This window comes from Diadema antillarum, unplaced genomic scaffold (genome assembly GCF_040938485.1).
Source record: "Diadema antillarum isolate AM-2024a unplaced genomic scaffold, OU_Dant_1.0 seq00000166_RagTag, whole genome shotgun sequence".
Taxonomy (NCBI): domain Eukaryota; kingdom Metazoa; phylum Echinodermata; class Echinoidea; order Diadematoida; family Diadematidae; genus Diadema; species Diadema antillarum.
The window spans coordinates 1,785,162-1,806,568 of record NW_027271236.1 but is presented as its reverse complement, the minus strand read 5'-3'; the positions used below and the strand labels follow the sequence as shown (position 1 = coordinate 1,806,568).

The window sequence follows — 21,407 nt, the reverse complement described above, 5'->3', positions numbered from 1 at the left end:
TTAGCTGAAAATTCATGCAGATTGTGTGTATTTTTGATTTGTTTAAACTTTGCAATTTGTTAACTTCATATAAGATGCCTCACCGGACAAAAGAGTAGCGTTATTAATATCCCTTTGGAGAGAATTTGCTGTACCGCTCACCTCCCTGTTTGTAGTATCGTACATACGGTGATATGGGAAATCCACTTTCGAACCGCGAGCTAGGCAGAGTAATATTGCAAAGTGCGCATGTGTTAATTTTCGGACTAATTTCCCGAAGCAGGCTGTTCGAGCTGATGAAGACGCACATTCGCTGTATCGGGTTATTTACTAAGACCGCAAAATGTCCCGCTAGTTTGAACTTCGGGCTGATGAAGACACGCCTTATGTAAGCCCCACATTGCACCTGTGGCAATCACCATAAGAAACCTCTATGCCAACCTAGTGATGATTAAATATTTTTCTACATTCAGGCACAGGCACCCTTTATTAATTTTCTTGATTCTGGCTTAGAGTTGGGCAGTACACTATAATGAAATGACAGCAAAAATTGTTACAAAGTATTCAAGTCAAGACATGGAAAGTATGTCTTACAAGTATGGCCTACATCTAATGATATGTATAGCAATTGCACCAAAGGAAGGATACTGTTAACAGCCATAGTCTGACATTTGAAAATGTGAAAGAAAACACCTTGCAATTATAAGATGCCAGGAAAGTTCACCATGCCTATAGGTCTATTGAAAAGTGTCCAATGCTTATTAAAGATTTGTATCCAAGATTCATTCCGTTACAGGATTGACCAAGGGAACATACCTACATGTCCTACAAAAGCATTTAGGTCATGACTCATCAGGGTCAGGCAACCACAACAATCCAGCTCCCAAACAATGGCTGTTTACACTGCATGTCAACATCGGTTTGGTCTTACTCAGACCTGCTGGTAGGGAACAACAAAGCGGCATAGGTGTGAACGTTGCCTTCTCAGTACCACACCACAACCACTACCGGGTATCTCTCTCTTGTTTGTGTCTGAGCTTGTCTGCCGTTTCCTTCTCATTCACTGCCAGATAATGGGAGAGGAGAATAGCTGTACCCAGATGGCACCTTGGTGCAGAAGGTACACCAGGAATAGGAGCTACACAGTACTCACAAAGGTTCATGGTACATAAAACACATTGTTTGGGAGAAGAAAAAACTGAACAGAACATAATGCAGAGATCTTCGCTTGACACAAAAGTGTAAGACATTACTTCCTCCTACACTCCATTAACACTTTTTTAGTTCAGATCTCTCTGTCATCTTACACTGTAGTTAACCCTTTCAAAATCGTATATTTGGCTTTCTTTCTTTCTTTCTTTTCTTTCTTTCTGGAAAGTCTATTGTTTTCTGCAATCTAACTTTAACATTAGGCCTATTGGTTTCTGCTTCTAAAAGTCTACATACTTTATGTTCACCTTTGAATGTTTTGAGAAAGCTCTAACACACTTATAAATGTCTTGTCTGTCTGCTATTATGTATTAATACATTACACTTTTCATCAGCGTATCATAATTGTATATTTCTCTTATTATTTTCAAATATATCTCTTATCAACAAGCTCATTAATACTCAAGGCACATGATTATATTGAACTTGATGATAAAATTCTGTCTTGGTAGGATATGACTTACTGTAACAATAACTTCAAATTCTAGTGCAATGGCCAAGCATAGAACGAAACCCTAGAATTCTGGCTGTTGCTACGATGATCGCTATCATTGCAAACAATTATTGAGGCAAGTTTTTAGGGGCCCTTCAAACCTACCATGACTGGTATGACATCATCATAGCACAAAATCCCGACCCTTACACAAAGAGTAATTACTAAATAATTCACTTGCTAAGTGAAGAGGATGCAGAATTGATTCCACTCGTCCCATTTAATCAAGGAGGTAATAGGCGAGCCCAGTACCCCCTTGGTTTAATTGAGCTCCCTTCGTCATCTATGTAGTAGAGCAAGTGTGATAAATGCTGAAATTGTCTTGAAGGAAGACTATCATGTAGCAAATCACCCACTCCTCACACCTTGGTTCACCTTACTTGCTGCAAGTTCACCTTAGCTTGACCTTTAACCTCCACAGCCAGGCTAGGCAATGCCTCATCCTACAAACTGACATTGTTCATCATACAGGATAACCTCACCTCCAGCAGCTGACATACTATATAATATTACAAGCACTGCCCATAACCTCAACCTCACCCCCTCCTCTCTATCACTTCTGGAATGTGTGGAGTGATGTTGGGGAGTGTCTGTGTGAGGTAACAATACAGCCCATGTTACAATGTAAATCATAATGTACTACCAGTAAGTAGGATCCTACAGTGTATGTAAAAACAGCACCTGCACTCTGCAGTGTTATACACAGGATTTCAATAACGATCAGCAATGAAGCAACTGGAAGAAAATGGACATTTGGATGCTTTGTTTTTATTTCTCCATTCTGACATGGAAAACAGAGACTTTTTCATAATATGGTTGTAGGAGTCCAGCATACTGTAAAACAACATAATATATTCGTGGCATGAAAATTTCGCGGATTGCAGCCGATGGCCTTTCTCACAGCATGAAATTTTCGCGAATTGCAACCGGCATCCAATGCATACTGTGTAGGCAAGAATTTTCGCGTGCATTTTACTTTCGCGAATGTTGGCGCTCGCGAAATTCGCAAAATTAAAATGCACGCAAACATTCCTCATTTTACAGAAGTTTACCCTAACTGAATGGTAAGATACTTGGGCAATCATTACCACAGATTTTTGTTTTGTTTTTTAAGTATAAACATGCCATAAAAAATCTGCTCAACCAGGCCAGTAGGTATTCTCTTCTGAATGTGTGACCATGGAAACTCATATTGTTTCACCTGTAGACTTGATGATGTATAAGTACTATAACAGCAGCTTAATGTACAATGTAGGTCATGTACAAACATACACTATGGATATATAGCACAAATTTATACCGATACATAGGACTGTTGTGATTATCAACCACTGAAAAATAATGCTCAACTGCTAAAATTTCAGTATGACAGCGAACTTCTTGACTGCACCTAGTTTTAGGCACACAAAACAACACAAAATGTCTTCTATCATACATTGTACAACACAGACCGAAAACAGTTCAATCTTCAACGAATCATATTTAATGCTCTTTATTCCTTTGTTCATATTATTTCCCACAGCTTTGTAAAATTTCATTGGGTTTAAACAAACATGTTATTGGTATAGTGCTTGCAATCACACATCAAACTTTCACAATCTAAAATTCTTGGATAGAAACTTGATAAGAAGTGAATTACCAGTGCAGTTGACAATGAAATCCTTGCATACAGTGTAAACTTGTGTCGATGAAATTTCAGTGGAGGGGAAGGGGGGGGGGGGGCTGTTGGTGAACTGGTAGCAGAACCTGGTTCACAATTCAGCTCTTCTATGTTCATCTTGAGACATTTAGATCATGACGAACGCATTCTTGTAACCGCAGCTTGGCATCGCGGTGGCGTTAAAGCTTGCCGGCCTTTCCTCCCTGTCCCTGTCATCACCCAGCCCAAACTAATGTGCCTGGCTAACCAAGACCAAATCCTCCTTGGCTATTACTACGACACCCTCCGCTGCACGTCAGATAAGAAACAATTACCTCAGTGAGTAGACTAAACAGATAATAGGGGCCAGGAGATTAGATGGCACCAGATGACTGAATGACCTGGTCTTCGAGGCTACGTTTGAGGTCATCGATCAACCTATTGCTTCAGGTGGCCTCCTTGCCTACCTGAGACATGATTTATGGCAACATTTGTTTCAACTTTTGAAGTTTGTCTTGTGTGATTACCATCAGTTTTGTCTGCAATGACTAATGATGTTTCTATAATAGGAAGGGTACATACAAATCCACACTCTGAACAGGAGGTGCTATAAGACCTCCCTGCTCTGAAGTGGTTGCAATAATACAGCATAACATACTTGGTAGTTGCAAATACAGTTTTATACATCTAGCTTGTGAAACATGCTAGCATGTTATCATGGTCAGGTTATATTTACATCCAACAAAACTTCTATAGAAAAACAGCCATAGCATCAATAAAACTTTGTGTATGTATTTTTCTGCAACATTTCATAGAAAGGTGTATCCTCATGAAGAGAAATGCCTCCGCAAGTATTGGATCGAAATTTTTCTGAAGACAAATTCTGCTAGAAAATGCTAATCCGTCTCTTCCAATCTCCATTTCTTTGGATGAAGTCTCCCTTCCCCTGTGTAGGAAGAATGTTGAACATTCATCCCAACCTGCTGAAAAGGACAGCATACCAGACATAATCCTGTAAGCTTGCCGGTTAGTCTAGAATGGGAGCGATAAGGGACTGGCTGATAAATAAATGAATTGAATCCGATTTGCAAGGGCTTTGGGGTCGCCAAATACTACTACTAACAAAAACTGGAGCTGATATAATAATAGACTGCACATTCAGACCCAAATTGGCCTACACAGTTTTGATGTGTCATCACATGATAAATAATCATTTTATAAATATTATTTGGGCACTTTGTGTTTGGAGGTTCTTCATCCATTGCTCTGAGACAGGACTATGCAGATGTAATTCCAAGAAAGAAAATTCAATAACAGATGATTCTTCATTGCAGCCATGAATTTACATGTGTAGTTAGCTCATTTTAACCACATCACAGACAAAAAGAATGTTTCATACTAATTCTTTCATCATGTCTTTGACTAATTCTGCCAACCACTGTTAGCCAACACAGTCTCTATTTAGTATTTCAATAACCCTAATACATCATGGGTGATAGATACAAGTACAACATGCAGAATTACTCATTGCTCTCTGGGATGGCGGGGGTGGGGGGGGGGGGGGGGGGGGGGATGCCTCCTGGCCGAGAGATTAGCCCTAAGGAGAAACCTGTGATTAATACGTAATGAGAACATATGAATTATTCATGAGTTCTGTTGCAGCACTTTTAAAATTATCTGTGGGGGGTGTCCTGCGAAGTCAAAGTAATTACATGTTTAGTGGCTTCCAGGAAATAGGGTGCTGCTTCAACAGCATGCTAAACATCATGGCTTCTCAAGACAAGTAGTATAATACCATAACAGCTCTTGATACATTGTGATGTGAGAGCTAAAAGGGCACTTACTCCAAACATGTTTCAGTGTTAATGCCCTTTGAATGCTAAGCTCACAAAATATCAACAAGCCAAATGGTCTACTAAATATGTCCTCTATTCAAATATGACATGTGTAACATCGTCAGAATATCAATCACTTGTGTACATCACGCATATTTACTTTGGTTCTTTATATTCATCAGATCCATGTTTCTTTCTTTTTTTCTGGTTCATACCAGAGCTACAGTAATTTTCATACCTGCATAGATAGAATCGCCATTGTTTCTCTTGAGTCATTATTTCTGATGCACATGCTACTTTACATTTGTTTATTTCATTTCTTCCCAAAACTTTTTTGTTACAACTAGCTAACATACACTTCTTGCTTGCTGAGCAAATCCATCCTTTGTACAGCATGCACATTGCAAGCTACACACTTACTTTGCAGTCATTTACACATTCCAGACATTTTTCATGTATTTGTCATTTTCCATCAAATGCCCCCCCCCCCCCCCCCAACAGGCCAAAATAGCACATTGACGTGATTAACACACATAAGGGCTTTTTACACTTGTGTTTCTTAACCCCGGACTTTCTCTGACCCAGGACTATCGTTAGTCCCGTACCAATTTTTTCAGCTTTTTACACTCGCCAATTAGTCCCGTACTATCTCTTGTCCGGGCTAAGGAGAAAACTGACCTTTTACACTCGTATTTCTTAGCCCCGGACTTTCCAAACACATGAATATTCATAATTACGCTGTGTACTGTACACGTACACGCACGCACCGGCAGCACTTGATTACCTCGTTTCTGATTGGTCAGTGAGGGTCGGACTTCGTCTCCTTCGCTTAGCCCAGGATTATTTTTTCGTTCTGTTTACACTCACTTGCTTGGCACCGCAATTGCGGTGCTAACCCCTGCTTTTTTGCAGGGCCAGATAGTACCGTACTATCGGTGGGGCTAGCCCACTTTGGCAAAAACGAGTGTAAACAGAAAGTGGGCTAAGGATAGTCCCGTACCAACGGTGGGGCTAAGGCCCCCCCTTAGCCCCACCGTTGGTCCGGGGCTAAGCAAAATTTTACAAGTGTAAAAAGCCCCTATATTGAAGAATATCCATACAGCATCATCAGATTCGAACGAGGCATTCCTGCTTGTGTAGCCAAGGCCACAGAGTTTGTTGAGGCTAGCCCCACTCCAAAGGCTGACCCCACTTGGCATCACCGCTGGTATTTTCCTAGCTGTCTATTTATGTTATTTGTAGGCAGAGCCTGCCATGATTGATTTGCAACAGATTGCCATTACTCCCGAGATTCCCAAGATGATTGGTTTGCCCACACTGAAGCAGCCAGGCAGGCCATTCACTCTCTGGCAAAAGAACTCACGTAGACTGGCAGTGTATTGAGGCAGACTGGTGTACTGAAGGAGACTGGTACCACCAGTGCTCCATTTCATGAAGTCATCACATAAACCCCCTGTTCAGAGGCAAGCCAGTTTATACCAAAACTTGATAAAGAAACATCTCGACCATTCTGGAAAATGTCGTATAAATGTGCAGTTTCCCACTGCGCATGCTGTTAAAGTCATGAGTGACAGCTATGGGGTCACCTTTCGTGCGCTCCCATTAAGCCCATTCAGTTATACCGTTCTACTGTATGGTCGCCATACGTTCAGACGTACAATGGACACGATGGAATGCTGATTCGTTATCAAGTTCTAGTTTGAAACGATGCTCTGACCGTCATTTCGTTAAATATGTCATTTCGTTAGTCAGCGTTCAGACATAAATTTATCATATAGCTATACCATTTTGGTATAGCTATACCGTTCTACTATAAACTTTCTGCGTACAAACACCCTGTCTAGCCTTTAGGCCTATATAAATCCCAGAATGGCCAAAGTCGGTCATATGTAGCTATTTCATGAAGTCTCTCATACATGTGTCTCATGAAACGACCCGGGGTTCATTTGGCTGAGAGGGGATGATTAGTGAACCCCCATCTCCACTGTGTGAGCTGAATACTGTAAAATCCGTAAAACATTCTCAGGATTAAACTTTTGCAAATTGCCACTGGCAGTCAGTGGCTTGTGTGGACACCACTTTCTGTGTGAATTTTACTATCTTCACGATTCTTCGCTCCTCACAAAATTTTCATAACTGTAAAATTTCTGGTTTTACAGCAGTCACAGGAGCACTAGTAGGCCTATACAAGAAGTAGGCGGTCTATACTGTACATGTAATGTTTCACACCCACCTTTCTATCATATCTTTCCTTTTCAGCTGAGGCAGATTTTAGAACAGTATTTCTTACAGTAGTTTCCTTTTAAAAAAAAGTGTGTTTAGATGCAAAATTGTGCTTTTCTGACAGTAAACAGTAGACAAAAAGATGCTTTCCATTCATGATTTCTTTTTTTATTTCCTTTAATATCAGCACCTGTAAATTTCCTACCTCCTCCTGAATCTTTGAGCCCTCTCTCCTCCCATCTAACCCTATATGGGTCACACTCAACTCCTTTAACCATGCTTCAACTAAAGACTTATTCTCTTTCACCTTCTCAAGTTTGTAGGAGAAAGACCTGGGCACCAATCCTCGGCCTTTCCCAAATTTCCTCAAGCGGAGTCCCAGCCACAGTTTCTCCATGTTGTTTGCGGAGAAGAAATGAAGGAGAGCGCCAGTAGCGATAATCAATCGCGCTATCCGTGGATTGCTCCATCTGCACAATTTACGGCGTAACAATGCCAGGCCGCGACAAAGTGCAGGAGAGGGATTCGAAGAGGGAGACGAATTGAGACGGATACGTTTGCCCTTTTCCGTCTGTCTGTTCGGTTTGTGTTTTACTCTCCTTACAATTCTCGCACCTTGCACAAGATCCTATTCAGGTTCCTATTTTCCTCCAGTGCCTAAGGTGTGTCCATATTGATGCCAAAAGGCTCTTGTCTTCTAGACACTAATAGAAAATTCTAAATCTTGTTTCCCCTTCATCTCCCTTTATTTCCATCTCCCACTCTCTCTTTCTATCTATCTGTCCATCTCAAACTTTCTCTTTTCTTTACTATCTCTTTCCAGAGATCTCTAACTGTCTTTATCTCTACGTCTATCTTTCTTGCTCTCTATTGCAGTCTTAGAGATACTGGATGCTTGTGCAGTTTTATGACGTCCAACCTATCACTACCTGTGTGTCTTCCACTCAATCTCTGTCGTAAAGAATCCTCATCTACGCGGCCTGACAAGACTATTGTTTCTTTTCTCCGTCTCGGTTACCCGTCCGATCTGCTTGCAATATTCCCCCACTCTGCTGTTCGGCATGCTCAGCCTCACCATTTACTTCTCTCTCCACGGCCACATTGGTTTCTCCAAGGTTATCAGCAAAGAATCTGCCACACAGTGTCTCCCGCTTTTTACTTGGCTCCACTCGTCATTACGAACTTTTACACTGCCTCTGAAAAAAAAAGGCATGGTTTTCTGCACATTCCAGTTTTCGCCAGACATTGCTAGACCACTACCGGTATATGAGCTAAAAAACAGTACTGAAAATCCCTCTTAAGAAGCAAAGTTTTTCAACATTCCACAATTGAATTCCTTTTTTTTTTTCCTGCCAGCATAAGTTCTCGCTCTGCAGCTCTTCAGTTTCATTCCAGTTTGTGGTCATGTGACATCCATCCTCAGTACTAGGAATCTCCTGCTCACCTGCCTACACTCAAAACACAGTGGCTCAGAAAGTTGCGCATATGCACTACTTACCAAAGTCCTATATATAATCCAGTTTTTCTCACACAAGCACATGCCACAACATCAGAGATATTCTGTTTTTTCTGGTGTGAATAATACTTTTAATCCTATCACAACTGATTCTGATTGGTCAATATGGAAAAGAAGAGATATCTCCTTATTTAAAAAATAAATAAATAAATAAATCACTGCTAGGTTTCATGTTGCATGGTCCCGGCTTGCCAATACCAGTCAAAATCTGTTTATCTATCAAAATCAAACACCTGCGTTACTTTCTTTGGATGAAGGCCATTTTCTAGTCATTCTATTTATTCACTTTTTGTAATCTAACTGTGAAAGGAATCAAGTTATACTGATTTTGCAAACTACACTTTTTTGTTCAAAATGGGAAATAATTACAATGCCATGTAGAAAAAAAAAGGTTGAATGTCTCATTCTGTAAAACAAGATTTGCATCAAGCAACACATAAGTTTGCATCTTTTGGATACAATTTCCTGAGGACATAACTTGCTGCTTCTTTATCTTACCCTCCCCTTTCTTCCTGTCATCAAATCTATATCTTGAGTTCCATGCTGTTTCCTTCACAGACATATTATGTTGTATCCTTTTTATTCCTATAGTACACTGCAACATACAATCTTCCCTTCCCTGAATGGAAATCTCAATCCAGCATTTAGTTCAGACCTGGGCATATCTGAGATAATCATTATCTAGCCCATTCAACCCAAAAAGATCTTTTTCACAGCCGAATACGACACATCTGTGAAATTAATGAGTATGGCTTTATGATAGCAAGACAACGCACCAACCACAAGAATAGGGGAATGATCTGAGCAGACTTCATGAAAAGGAGGTCTCTGGTTGTCGAATCAAAATCGTGATACTTGTAAATGATTTCACACAGCTGGTTTCACGCACTCTGGGCAAAACTCAGGAAATGTGCTTTGTCCTGAATGAATGCAAGCGAATACAATAGCTACACCACAGGAACAAGGTGTACAACCTCTATCCAAAGAGGTTTGATTGTTCAATTAGATAGTGAGGCCAAAACATCAATTTTCACAGCTGGTTTCTAGAAATTTATTCAAAGATATATATATTTTTTTCCTTTGGCTATTTTCATAACCTTGTCTACTCCAAGAGAATCTAGGCGATACAGACCAACGGAGTGCACTTCCTCATAATTTACTGCTTTTTAGAAGAAAAAAAATCGTAAACCACAAACAAAAATAACATTTCCAATAGATGGGTGCAGAAAAGGGTTGAAAATGAAAAAGAACAAAATTATCACAAAATTCTGGCTATCACTAACTGCTTCTCACTCAGCTGCCTAGAACTAGACATGTATGATGTGTGTTGAATATCACTGATTGACTCCTGAGGACATTTCAATAGTACAGAGTTGATTCTGAACTAATGATTGACTGACTACTGAGGATGTGCGTAGAGTACAAAGTTGTTTGTGAACCAATCACTGGCCATTACGTATACAGAGTGTTTTAAAAAAACAACAAACAAACATGTGAAATTGAAATACAACTTGGAATAAACAGAAGATGCTTGTAGATGATGTCTTTCAAGTTTTGATGGAAATTCCACGATCAAAGTGCTCGGAGCCACCAACAGTATCCATCACCAGAGTAAAAAGAGCTAAGTATGAAGTTACTTGTGTCAGAATTAATTCCAGACAGAAGTTGGGAAACCTACAGAGGCTTTTAATACACTCACCTCATTCCATGTGTCCACACAGAAGAATGAACGGTCTTTGCATTGTTTGCAAAAATCACTTTTCAAACACCATTAATTTCAGGTGTGTGTGAATGTTGCTAATGTTAAACACATTATCAAGGCCAAGTCATGGAAGAGAGCTACACTTGTATAGGAGAGATTCTCTTACCTGTAGGAAACCAGATCAGATTAACCTTCAGTGCTGGATGTAGACTGGAATGCACAGGATCCAAATACAGTCTCCTTTAACCAAATAGATACACAATCACTGTCAATTCAGGGGTTGTCCCTCAAACCTACGGTTGAAAAGATAAGGAAAGAAACATGATTCATATTGTGTTATTACATTTATGTCAGGTGTCAAACATAGTATACAATGTACCTCATTTGATGAATCCTCAATTCTGATTGGTTGTAAAGACTTCTGAGAGGCACATAACCTGTTGAGGACGGGCTGATTTTGCTACAATATGCATTGTAGACACCTGCCGGAGTACAGTATGCTCAGGACTCGTCCTCAACGGGTTAAATCAAACGGAAAGACTGGAAGATGAGATATAATTGCAGATCGATATTCCTTAGATTGAATGTCTAAAGATGTAAAGCGCTAAAATATTTGCACGAAAACTTTCAGAGGGCAAGTTACAGATGTAATGCTACATAAAATCTTAATTGGGGCCTTGACAATTCTTACATGAGAAACAGTATACATCAATAAAACATTATAATCTATGAAATCATGAACTTCACCACGACTGAAAATATTACAAAGTAGTAATTTGAACAAAATAGTGTTCAATCATATTGGCATTTGGAAGCAGACACATGTGTGAGTTATGTCACACATAATCAATGGTGCAATGACCCAGGTGGCCATCAAAGTTAACACATTTCTATTGATTTCCAAACTTTCCCATCCCAAACTGAAATGCCCTTCCCCCTCACCCCACCCACCACTAGCCAAAGGTTTCTATTGTGATGTCACTAGAGACGGTCTTCATACAGCTATTGTTAAAGAGGGTGTTGGCATTCATGTACAACCGTTATTTTGACAGCCCCGATGAGGAATGTTTCCAGTGAACTCCACATCCAGCCTGTTCAAACATGGTTTCAGGCAACAAAACATCATTAACCCCTGTCTTCAAGTGAAACATGGCTGAGCACGCGAGAACCATTTTTCAACACGTCCTTAACTCAAAGGAATCATCGATGCGATTGTACACGCCTCAGAATCCAGTTCTTATGATCAAATCTCCTCCGACAAAATCAAATTCATTGTTTGATTCCATGGGTGTATCATTGAGTAGTCAAAGACATGTTTTCATCCTCTTTCCATGTTTGATATCATCTCTTTCTTCTCATCCCTGTCCCGTTCTACCTCCTTCATTGCAATAACTTCATAACATGAAACATGAAAACAAGGAGCCAAGCTTCGTGACAGTTCTTGTCTACACAATAAAACGGTCATCGGCTCCAATTTGCAAAAGATTCATGCCAAGAATGTTTCTGGATTTACACTCAATTAAAGTCCCCTCAGCAACCCTACCCCCTCCCCAGAAGGCATACCTTTAACCCCCTAATCCTACCTCCTCCCTTCCTTCCCCCACCCCCACTCATGTCATCCCTCCCCTGAGCTCTCAACATCAATCAGAATTACTCGAAGCTGTATTAATTTCAAAATTTTAAAATAGGAATGAGAGCACAGAAAAAGTTAGGTTCACATGCTGTTCCTAAACTTTAAGGTTAGGTCGAAAACTTAACTCTCTATGATTAGCTTGTAGTTTAGCACCACGTGGATGCACTCGAGAGTTAGCAATCTTAAAGTTTCATTGATGATTAGAACCACAAGACATCTTATAGTTTATGCTCTATCCACTAGCCATGGGGGGGGGGGGGGGGGGGTCCCCACTCGTAGTTTCACTCCATGTGGACACAATAATCAACAAGTTTGTGAGTTAGTGTCAACCTCCAGCTGCGCTATTTTGTATGGGCATAAGGTCATAGCGAAGACTTTGCACTTCTGGTATAATTTTCGAGCGGGATTCGCTCGTAAGTTGTTAAAGTTTAGGTGCGTGTGTGGACCCACATCCCCTGCATTCACATTGGTCCCCGTGACACGGGGAAAGTCCCGAGCTGTGGGACTTTCTCCTCCAAAACCATAATGTGAACGCTCGCTGGGACTTGTCCCCTCGTCCCCGCGAAGCAAGTCGGGTACGGGGACAAGATTTGGAGGGGAGAGTGACCTTTGGGGCGCAACTGATAGCGTCCAGCTGTGGTCATCAAATGTGGGCATGCGCTATGCCTGGATTCAAGTGGCAGAGCTCGGTCCAAGCACCAAAATGCCCCCACAGCTCGGGGACAGATGAGATACCAATGTGAACGGTCAGTCGTAAAAAAGGTAAGATCTCTTGTGGCTGTCGTGAATTCACGAGTGAAGCAAATCATCAACAGTTAAGTTTTTTACCTGAACTTCAAGTTTGGCAACTGCATGCGAACGTGTAACTAAAGTTAACCACAATCCAGCACCAAGAGAAACTTCCACACCCCATTCCTTATCCAGCTTTACTAGTAGCAGAGTTTTGAGTGTCAAGTCAAGTGATTCCCAATTCAGTCAAAAAAAAAGATGGCCTGAAAAGACCAGAGAACTGATGAACACAAAAGGATTGCATAATGGCTGCTAGGCTGTAGTGCACCGATCAAAGAAGTCAATCCCAAGATGCCACTGTTTGAAGGTTTACTGAAGAGGGCTTTGGGTCTCTCACTGTGGGGTTTATACCACACCACAGCCACCTTATTAAAGAGAGGAACTGAGAGTCAACACCTGCAGCGGCTTTAGGATCCAATCCTAGGATGATTCCTTTGAGCCCCCTCTAATTGACTGGGTCGAACTGGTTGTGGTAGCTGCATCACTCCACCATGTACTTTATACTTCACAAGGTGTGATCAGGGCGGTGTCACCTCCCTGGTGTGATCTACAGTGTACCAGGGAGGTGGCACCTCCCTGGATCTATGCAGCATTAAAGCATACAAACATTTTGTCATATGCTACTGCTGAAAATATCAAAATATAAAATGAATAAGAAATATAATTTAATATTTGAAGTAACTTTTTGTTTGACTTTAAAGAACTCTCACCCCTCTTTCTCTGTTATTTCTGAGCAAATAACGTGTTACTATTTTGTCTATAGACTAGAAATAATGTACATGTAGTTCCATTGATATACATCATTATGTTATTGCTAAATATACTGTAGTAAGCAAGGTAGTAAGGTAACCAAGATTAACAAAAAACAAATACAATATCACAATAGACAGTGGAAATGATGCAAAGTGCAAGGAAATATTTCTGGTATTTATTAGAGAATAGTCTATCAAAACTTTTGTTGATTACCCACTTATTTTAAAACCCTTACACTGCAGACTGTTCGTGTGCCTGCTTTTAAAAAACATCTAAATATGACATATATAGGCCTACAGACTGTAAAGGAGCATCAAATCTCCTCTGTAATGTCTTCTAAAAGTAGGTTAAATCTGCAGTTAGATTCAGAAATGAAAAATATCGGGGGTACCAGGAAAAATACAATATGAAAATGATTGTTCCACAGCAATTGCTTACATTTTCACTGAACATGACAATTTCTTTTCTGATAGATGCAGGTATTTCTGCTGTAGTGAGCACATGTGTACAGGGATTTGATATCACTATGTATTTTACTGGTAGAATATTTCAAAGATGAAAGTTGTACATTGTATAATGTGGATGAAAACGCTTTGACTAATGACCCCCCCCCCCCCCCCCCACTTCTCCTCACCTTCCCCCCACAATTGAATAATACAGATTCAACGCAGGCTGTATCAAATGAAGCATACAACAATAAGTGTTGATATACTCTCTTTAAAAAAAATTGAGTGAAAATATTCACTCTTGAAAGAGTGAATACAAAAAAAAAGTGAATTTAGAGTGAACTTGGAGTGAATTTTGAGTGAAACTGTTCATTTTCACTCATTTTGGAGTGACCTCAGGGATCACTCGAAGATTTTGGAGTGATCCCGAGGTCACTCGAAAACGAGTGAAAATATTCATCAGAATTCGCTGCAATTTCACTCTAAATTCGCTCTTTTCTGTTATTCACTCCTTCAAGCGTGAACATTTTCACTCGATCTTTTTAGAGAGTAGGAACAATAATTCCTAATAGGGTTTCATGATTTAAAAAAGATGATCGATGCACTGAGTGGCATAAAATAAGAACCACAGACCATGAAGATAGCTGGTTGGTGACAGTGTGTGTGTGTGGTGGGCCAGTCCACACCCATGGTCAGTGGAGTGAGTGTCAGTGGTCAATTAGCACCAGCAGAGAAGGGCTAATCACTCCATTGTCCCCCGTGAGATTTCGATGCGAGATAGGAGACAATGATACCAGATATATTGATCACTATTCCCTCTTTTTCTTTTCCTAAAATTGGCATCAGCAGGTGGGCATAATGAAGCGTCACGTCCCACCGGATCTTGACCCTTCAAATATCGATTGAAATTCCACTATGGCTGGGTATTAGAAGCCATTCTTGCATCATCTCCTATCACCCACACAAAAGGCTATCTGTGGGACTGTTTGCTGCTTAGAGGGGATTAATCCTTTCATAAGATAAATGCCTTCATGACTCATAGCACCACTGTATGGAGATTAGCAGAGAGGGGTATAGTAGATGAATGTGTATCCATACAAGAATTCCTGAGCTACATGTACAAATGACATCAGCACTAGGGAAGGGAACTGCACTATCTCTTTATGTGCCATGGTGGAAACCCCCTGTGTGCCACATTATTCTGAGATATCAATGTAGTCATACTTTCAGAAAACATTCTGTTTTCCCAATCTTTAACTTTTGTAGATTTCTGTTGAGCTGGACATGTAGGCCCGAATTCACGAAGGTGGTACAAATGAAACCATGGTTTAAACCATGGACAAAACCATGGAGCGCCAAGTGTCACACAGAATATTTCGTTACGAAATTGGCCATTTCGTCGACAAAATGACAGTTTCGTCAACGAAATTACCATTTCGTGGACGAAATGTTCATTTAGTTATAAAATGTTGTCATTTCGTTACAAAATAATCATTTCATCGACGAAATGACTGATTTAGTAACGACATATTCCATGCGACACTTGGCGCTCCATGGTTTTTGTCCATGGTTTAAACCATGGTTTCATTTGTACCACCTTCGTGAATTCAGGCCGTCGTAGTGAGCAACGTTGAAAAGAAAATACTAAGCTTTGCTTTGATGTATTAGAATTGTACGTCAAATCTATTGCCCCTTTCATATTGGCCAAAAACATGGCACGTCCTCCGGAGGACATGCCGTGTTCATCCAAGACCACTGTCAATATGAAAGCTCGACTCGGCGTGAACACAGCACGAACAGTGGATGAACACAGCGTGAAGTTCGTGCTAGACCGTCTAGCACAAACACGGCACGTGACTGTTTGACTTTCAAATGACCAGTAGCTACATTACTGTAAAGCATGACTTTTGCAAACAAAACAGTGACAGAAACTTCCAATTTTCACCCAAATCCAGTAGGGAACACCGAGTGCTAGTCAATCACCACATAAAGTGCAGGCTAAATATGAGAGTAACGGAATCGCGAGAATGGCTTTCATTGTACTGTGGCATTGGGCGATTTATCGATCGGTTTGGGCGGCTTTGTGCTTTTGAGCAGAATATGCGAAGTTGGCACGCCGTCGACCCGAGTCGGGCGTGCGTACATGGCACATAAAGAGTGAAGACCATTTTCCCAACTTATCCAAATTGGTATTTGGGCAAGTGTGCCATACAAGTAGATCACATTTGAGCAGAAAAGCTCCAATTCGTTTTACCTGACCAATTGTCAATTTAGTTGTCCCAGGCAAGGATGTATGCTTGTTTGTCAGACTGCTATGTTCCACATTAACAGCTAAGCAACTTCATTCAAAAGTACACTGTATGGCAACTCACCACTTCTGACAATAGTTCTATGACAATAACAGAAAAAGTATTAACCGATATGAATGAAAATTAATTTGATTTAATGACAGTTTTCTTTTTTTATTTGCATCACACAATATGTCGTAACTTTTATCTTGCACTAGTTTTGTTTTGTTACATACATGCTACTCAACAAAAATTGCTCACTCAATTAAGCATCTTTAAACAAAAAAAAAAAGCTAATTATGATAAACTCATTAAAGCAGATGAAACAAGCCTACACTGTATTCATGGCCATAGCTTAATGGAGTCTACACATAGGAGTATTTAAAGGGGAAGGCTAGTAACTGATCAGTGGGAATCAGTGGAAATGCTGGGAGATGATTGTTCCAATCCTTATGGGATTCATTCAAGAGTTCATTGTATATCTATTGTTGTGTGAAAATGATTTGCTTCAGAACGGTCTCATATTCAAGTAATGTGCAGATTAATGCTCCGTCACTGACCAGGGACGCTAACCTGGAAGCATTAAACTGCACATTATTTGAATATGAGACCATTCTGAAGCAAATCATTTTCACACAACAATAGATATACAATGAACTCTTGAATGAATCACATAAGGATTGGAACAATAATCTCCCAGCATTCCCACTGATTCCCACTGATCAGTTACTAGCCTTCCCCTTTAAAGACACACACGTCATCTACTGCAGTAGCTGTAATAACTCTAAAACATCACACAATCGATGCAACATAATACTTACATGTAGCAAGTATGGAGAAATAGCCTTGAATGCAAATGTTAATATTTCATAAACGGCCCCAGGGACAGCTATTAAATATCTCCACTTGATGAAAAAACAAAATTCGATAATAACTATCTCCAGCAAAGCCCAGCTTGACATCTTTCACTGGCCAACTTGAATTTCATCTCTTTGGCATTTTAGAGTTCAGACACATTACCTGTCAAGACTTAATGGAGTTCTCTGCATTTTCTTCTGCATGGCATTTTTGTTACACTTCCGACACTTTGGAATACAGGTTTCTGAAGTCCACATTCCCTTTGTACAAGATCAACCAAACATTGAGGGGTTAAAATAATAATAACAATAACAATAATAATAGTAATAATTTTTAATGTCTTCTTTATCCAGGGTAGCCTCTTTGGTGTTGCCACTGCTCTACCAGAAGGCCCTGCCATTATTATTACCCTAGCATTGCCAGGTACCCATTTATACACCTGGGTCGAGAGGGACATGGTGGGTAAAAACATCTTGTCCAAGGACGCAAGCACTGGGAGGGATCAGACGAGGGTCCTCCAGTTTGGGAGTCAGGAGTCTTATCCACTATGCCACAGCGCCCCCATGTTACCAAGACAGACCTCCATCACAATACCACATCAAACTTGATCATGAGGTAGAAGTCTACTGGGTCCCTGTAGTTCATTTTCCTTCACAACTCAATCTCGCTACCATGCAGTGGTTGATGCAATAGGCAAGGTGAATGTAATTGCACACTCATTTTGCACAACTATCAATTCCGCTGCATGGCCAACACAGCTTGTGTAATAGACATAATGCATTCAATATTCTCCTCTCATATATAAAACAGCCTTGGATCTTCATTTATATAACGTACAAACAGTCTAAACCTCACACAGTCTCAGCATGTGCTTTTTTTTTTTCATCACACACAATCAAATTCCAGCACTTGTCAATTAATCGGGTGCTGTTCGTTATTCCGAAGGTTCGCTATTCCGAAGGTTCGTTATTGCGAAGGGTCGTTAATCCGAAACACGCAAATTCCCTATACCCAGAGGTTCGTTAATCCGAAAATGAAAAAGGGTTCGTTAATCCGAAAATTTGTGGCGTTATTCCGAAGGTTCGTTATTCCGAAGATTGGTTAATCCGAAAACGAAATTCGGAACAATGAACCCTCGGAATAAAGAATCTTAGGAATAAAGAGCCTTCGGAATAACGAACCTTCGGAATAACGAGCTGTAACCAATCAATCAACCCCTCAATCAATCACTTACAATGTAGGCCTACATCACATTCAAATGTAGGAAGCAACTTTGGCACAGGCCTAGGCCTATACTTTCCTCATTTTAAATTGTTTTTCTTGTTCTTGCATACATTATTTTTCTAATCTTTACACTCCAACTAGGCCTACATACACAGCATATTTGTATAATATTTTGCAATCTCAGACAATTTTTATTCTATTATTATTATTTTATTTTATCTATTATTTCTTCTTTTTCTGCAATTTGGGACAGTTCGGAGAGTGGTTGATGAGAGGTTGATTTCACGATAGAGAACCACTAATGACATGAACATCATGCATCGCCCGTTTGGGGTGAAAATCTAGTGATTTCCCACTTTTGAGATGATAATACAGGGCAATGTGTTCAGGGTGACAATTCCTATTTTTTTTTACAATGACAATATCTTTGGGAGTTGTCACTTTTGTCGGTTGACTCACAAAATGTACAAAAAAAAACCCAAAAAAATCTCAAAATATATCACACATAGCATATCACTGTACACAAGCTTTTAATGTATTTAATAATGAGGAAAAAACAGAAAAGTTGAAAACTTTCTGAAAACCAAAAGAAGGATTTTTGTACTTTTCAGTGCCAAGAGAGTACACACGTAAGAGGAATATACACGCAATTCTACAATTATGCTGTGCCCATCCATGCAATAAACTTCCTGTCGGAATGTCTAATGTCTCAATCAATTCTAAGACCTCTATGACTTCCCTCTTCCTACAGCTCTTTCCTTCTCCCTAACATTCCCCTGCTACCATCAAGAAGTTTGCTACCATCATGGATGCCCTAGCGTCCCCCTTGCTATCATGAATATTCTGAACACAATTTTCAAGGAACCAAAAGCAGTGCATACCATGGCTAAGCCCTGCACCCCACCAGGAGAAGCTTTAGTGAAATATGAGCACACGGAAGACTGGTATTGGAGCTGGGGACAAGCATTTACCATGGTGAAGAAAAAAAAGAGAGGAATAAAACTGTTTCAAACAACTTCACTTCTGAGGAGGGTTTATATCTATTCCTGTTTTTTGCTCACATGCCAGTAGTTGCCTAGCAACTTGACATAAAACTGAAATGTACAAAAAGACTTTGGTTTTTTGGTGGTAGTGTAATAAATGCCTCTTATGTTGTATGTCACTGTTTATCACTGTCTAGACTACATGTTGCCTCCTACCATGCTCAAGGAGGCATTAGAACAAATACACTGTATGTCACTGGTATGAAAAACCTGCCCTAGGCTAAAAGATTACTCATACTCACTGCAAGATTAATCAGTATTTATGTCTGAAGTCTTATCATATTAGAAATGAAAAATATTAAAAATCAACGGTGATTGGCTGGAAGGAAACTTTCCTTCATAATGTTTGGTCACCATGCACACATCCATGGTGCTGACATTGCATGGCTTTAAGAAGCACTACAAATGAGTAGAACTACAATGTATAATCATACATGTAGGGCATTACGTATTACAGTTTTCGCTGCTGGCTTATGAATAGAAGAAGTGGACAAGTACTATAGGCCCTACACAATTTCACAGCAAAGTGTAGGCCTATTTGTGTTCCTTGCTTATTAAGTAAGCTTTACTTGCTGGTAACTAAGTATTACTCGCCCCAAGGCAACAAGCAAACACAGATATCTGAAGTCCCCCAAATCCTCTCACTTAATTAATTCTCTCTATAATCATTATTCTAATCATCATTTTATCATTAGTATCATAAGGATCACCATCATTACTATTATCATTACTACCTCTACAATTAGGCCCTACTTCTACAACAGTAAACGCAGAAATTTTCTTGGTACATTAATTTTCGCATATTTCGCACTACTCCCTGGCCAGCGCGAATACTAAAACCCATGAAAATATCTTCATGATTTTGTCTGCACATTCTGAAAGGGTTGACAATTGCACGTCACAAATTCAAGAACCCGTTTAATATGTTTTTGAGCCTCTCAGCAAAAAAAAAAAAAAAAAAATTAATCACGCAAAAATATTGATGTTTACAGTCCTATATACCAATTTTTTTTTCTTTCCTTCATACAGCAGAACAATTGATAACCAACATCATGCCTACAAAGAAATAGGCCACTAGCTCAAGCCATGTAAAAACATTTATCTCAGAAATACTTTTCAGCATCATGTTGACCACTTCACAACACTCTCGCAGCTAGCTGAAAGAAAATTATCACCAGGGTAAGAAGAGCCTCACCGAAAATAATTTGTAAGCAGTCTCTTCAACCATAGAGGTAAAGAAATCCTCACACCTGCCTGGCAAAAGGTAAACCACTCAATACCTTTAAGGTAAGGACTCAAACCTTCAATTTATAGCCATTAAAGTAATCCCCCCTGTGTATAATGCAGGGTGGAAAATGACGATGGAATAAAAGGACAGAAATTCAGACATTTTGACAGATGAATGAAGGAGATTTTACCTTTTATTGCTTCTGATAATCTTTTCAACAAATACCACACATGCTACAGAAGGCACATTTCACAGCAGAATGAAAATAATACCTTTTAGCATGTTTCACATTGAAAAATGCAAGTTCCGCAAACAATCTATTGTGTGTTTTATATGTTTATATCCTTCCCTTTTCTTCCTTTCTTCCTTACATCTCCTGTGTATGGTTCCTCTCTTCTCTTTCCTATTTTTCTTTTCTCCTTCCATTTTTATCTCCTCTTTTCTCTCCTTCTCTTTCTAATCTCTCTTCTTTTCTCTATACCCTTTCTTTTTTCTCTTTTCCTCTTTCTTTACCATCTCTCTTCTCTTTCCATCTTTTGTGCCTGATTC

At 39.8% G+C, this 21,407-nt stretch overlaps 1 protein-coding gene across 1 annotated transcript in view; it reads right to left on the bottom strand.

Moving 5' to 3' along the window:
• Nucleotides 1–10,828, bottom strand: part of LOC139728127 (protein O-linked-mannose beta-1,2-N-acetylglucosaminyltransferase 1-like) — a 168,657-nt gene extending 157,829 nt beyond the window's left edge. The window contains exon 1 of the mRNA XM_071639087.1: nt 10,763–10,828. The gene's annotated coding sequence lies outside the window, so the exon portion shown is untranslated. The remainder of the gene's footprint in view (nt 1–10,762) is intronic.
• Between the last annotated feature and the right edge of the window lie 10,579 nt (nt 10,829–21,407).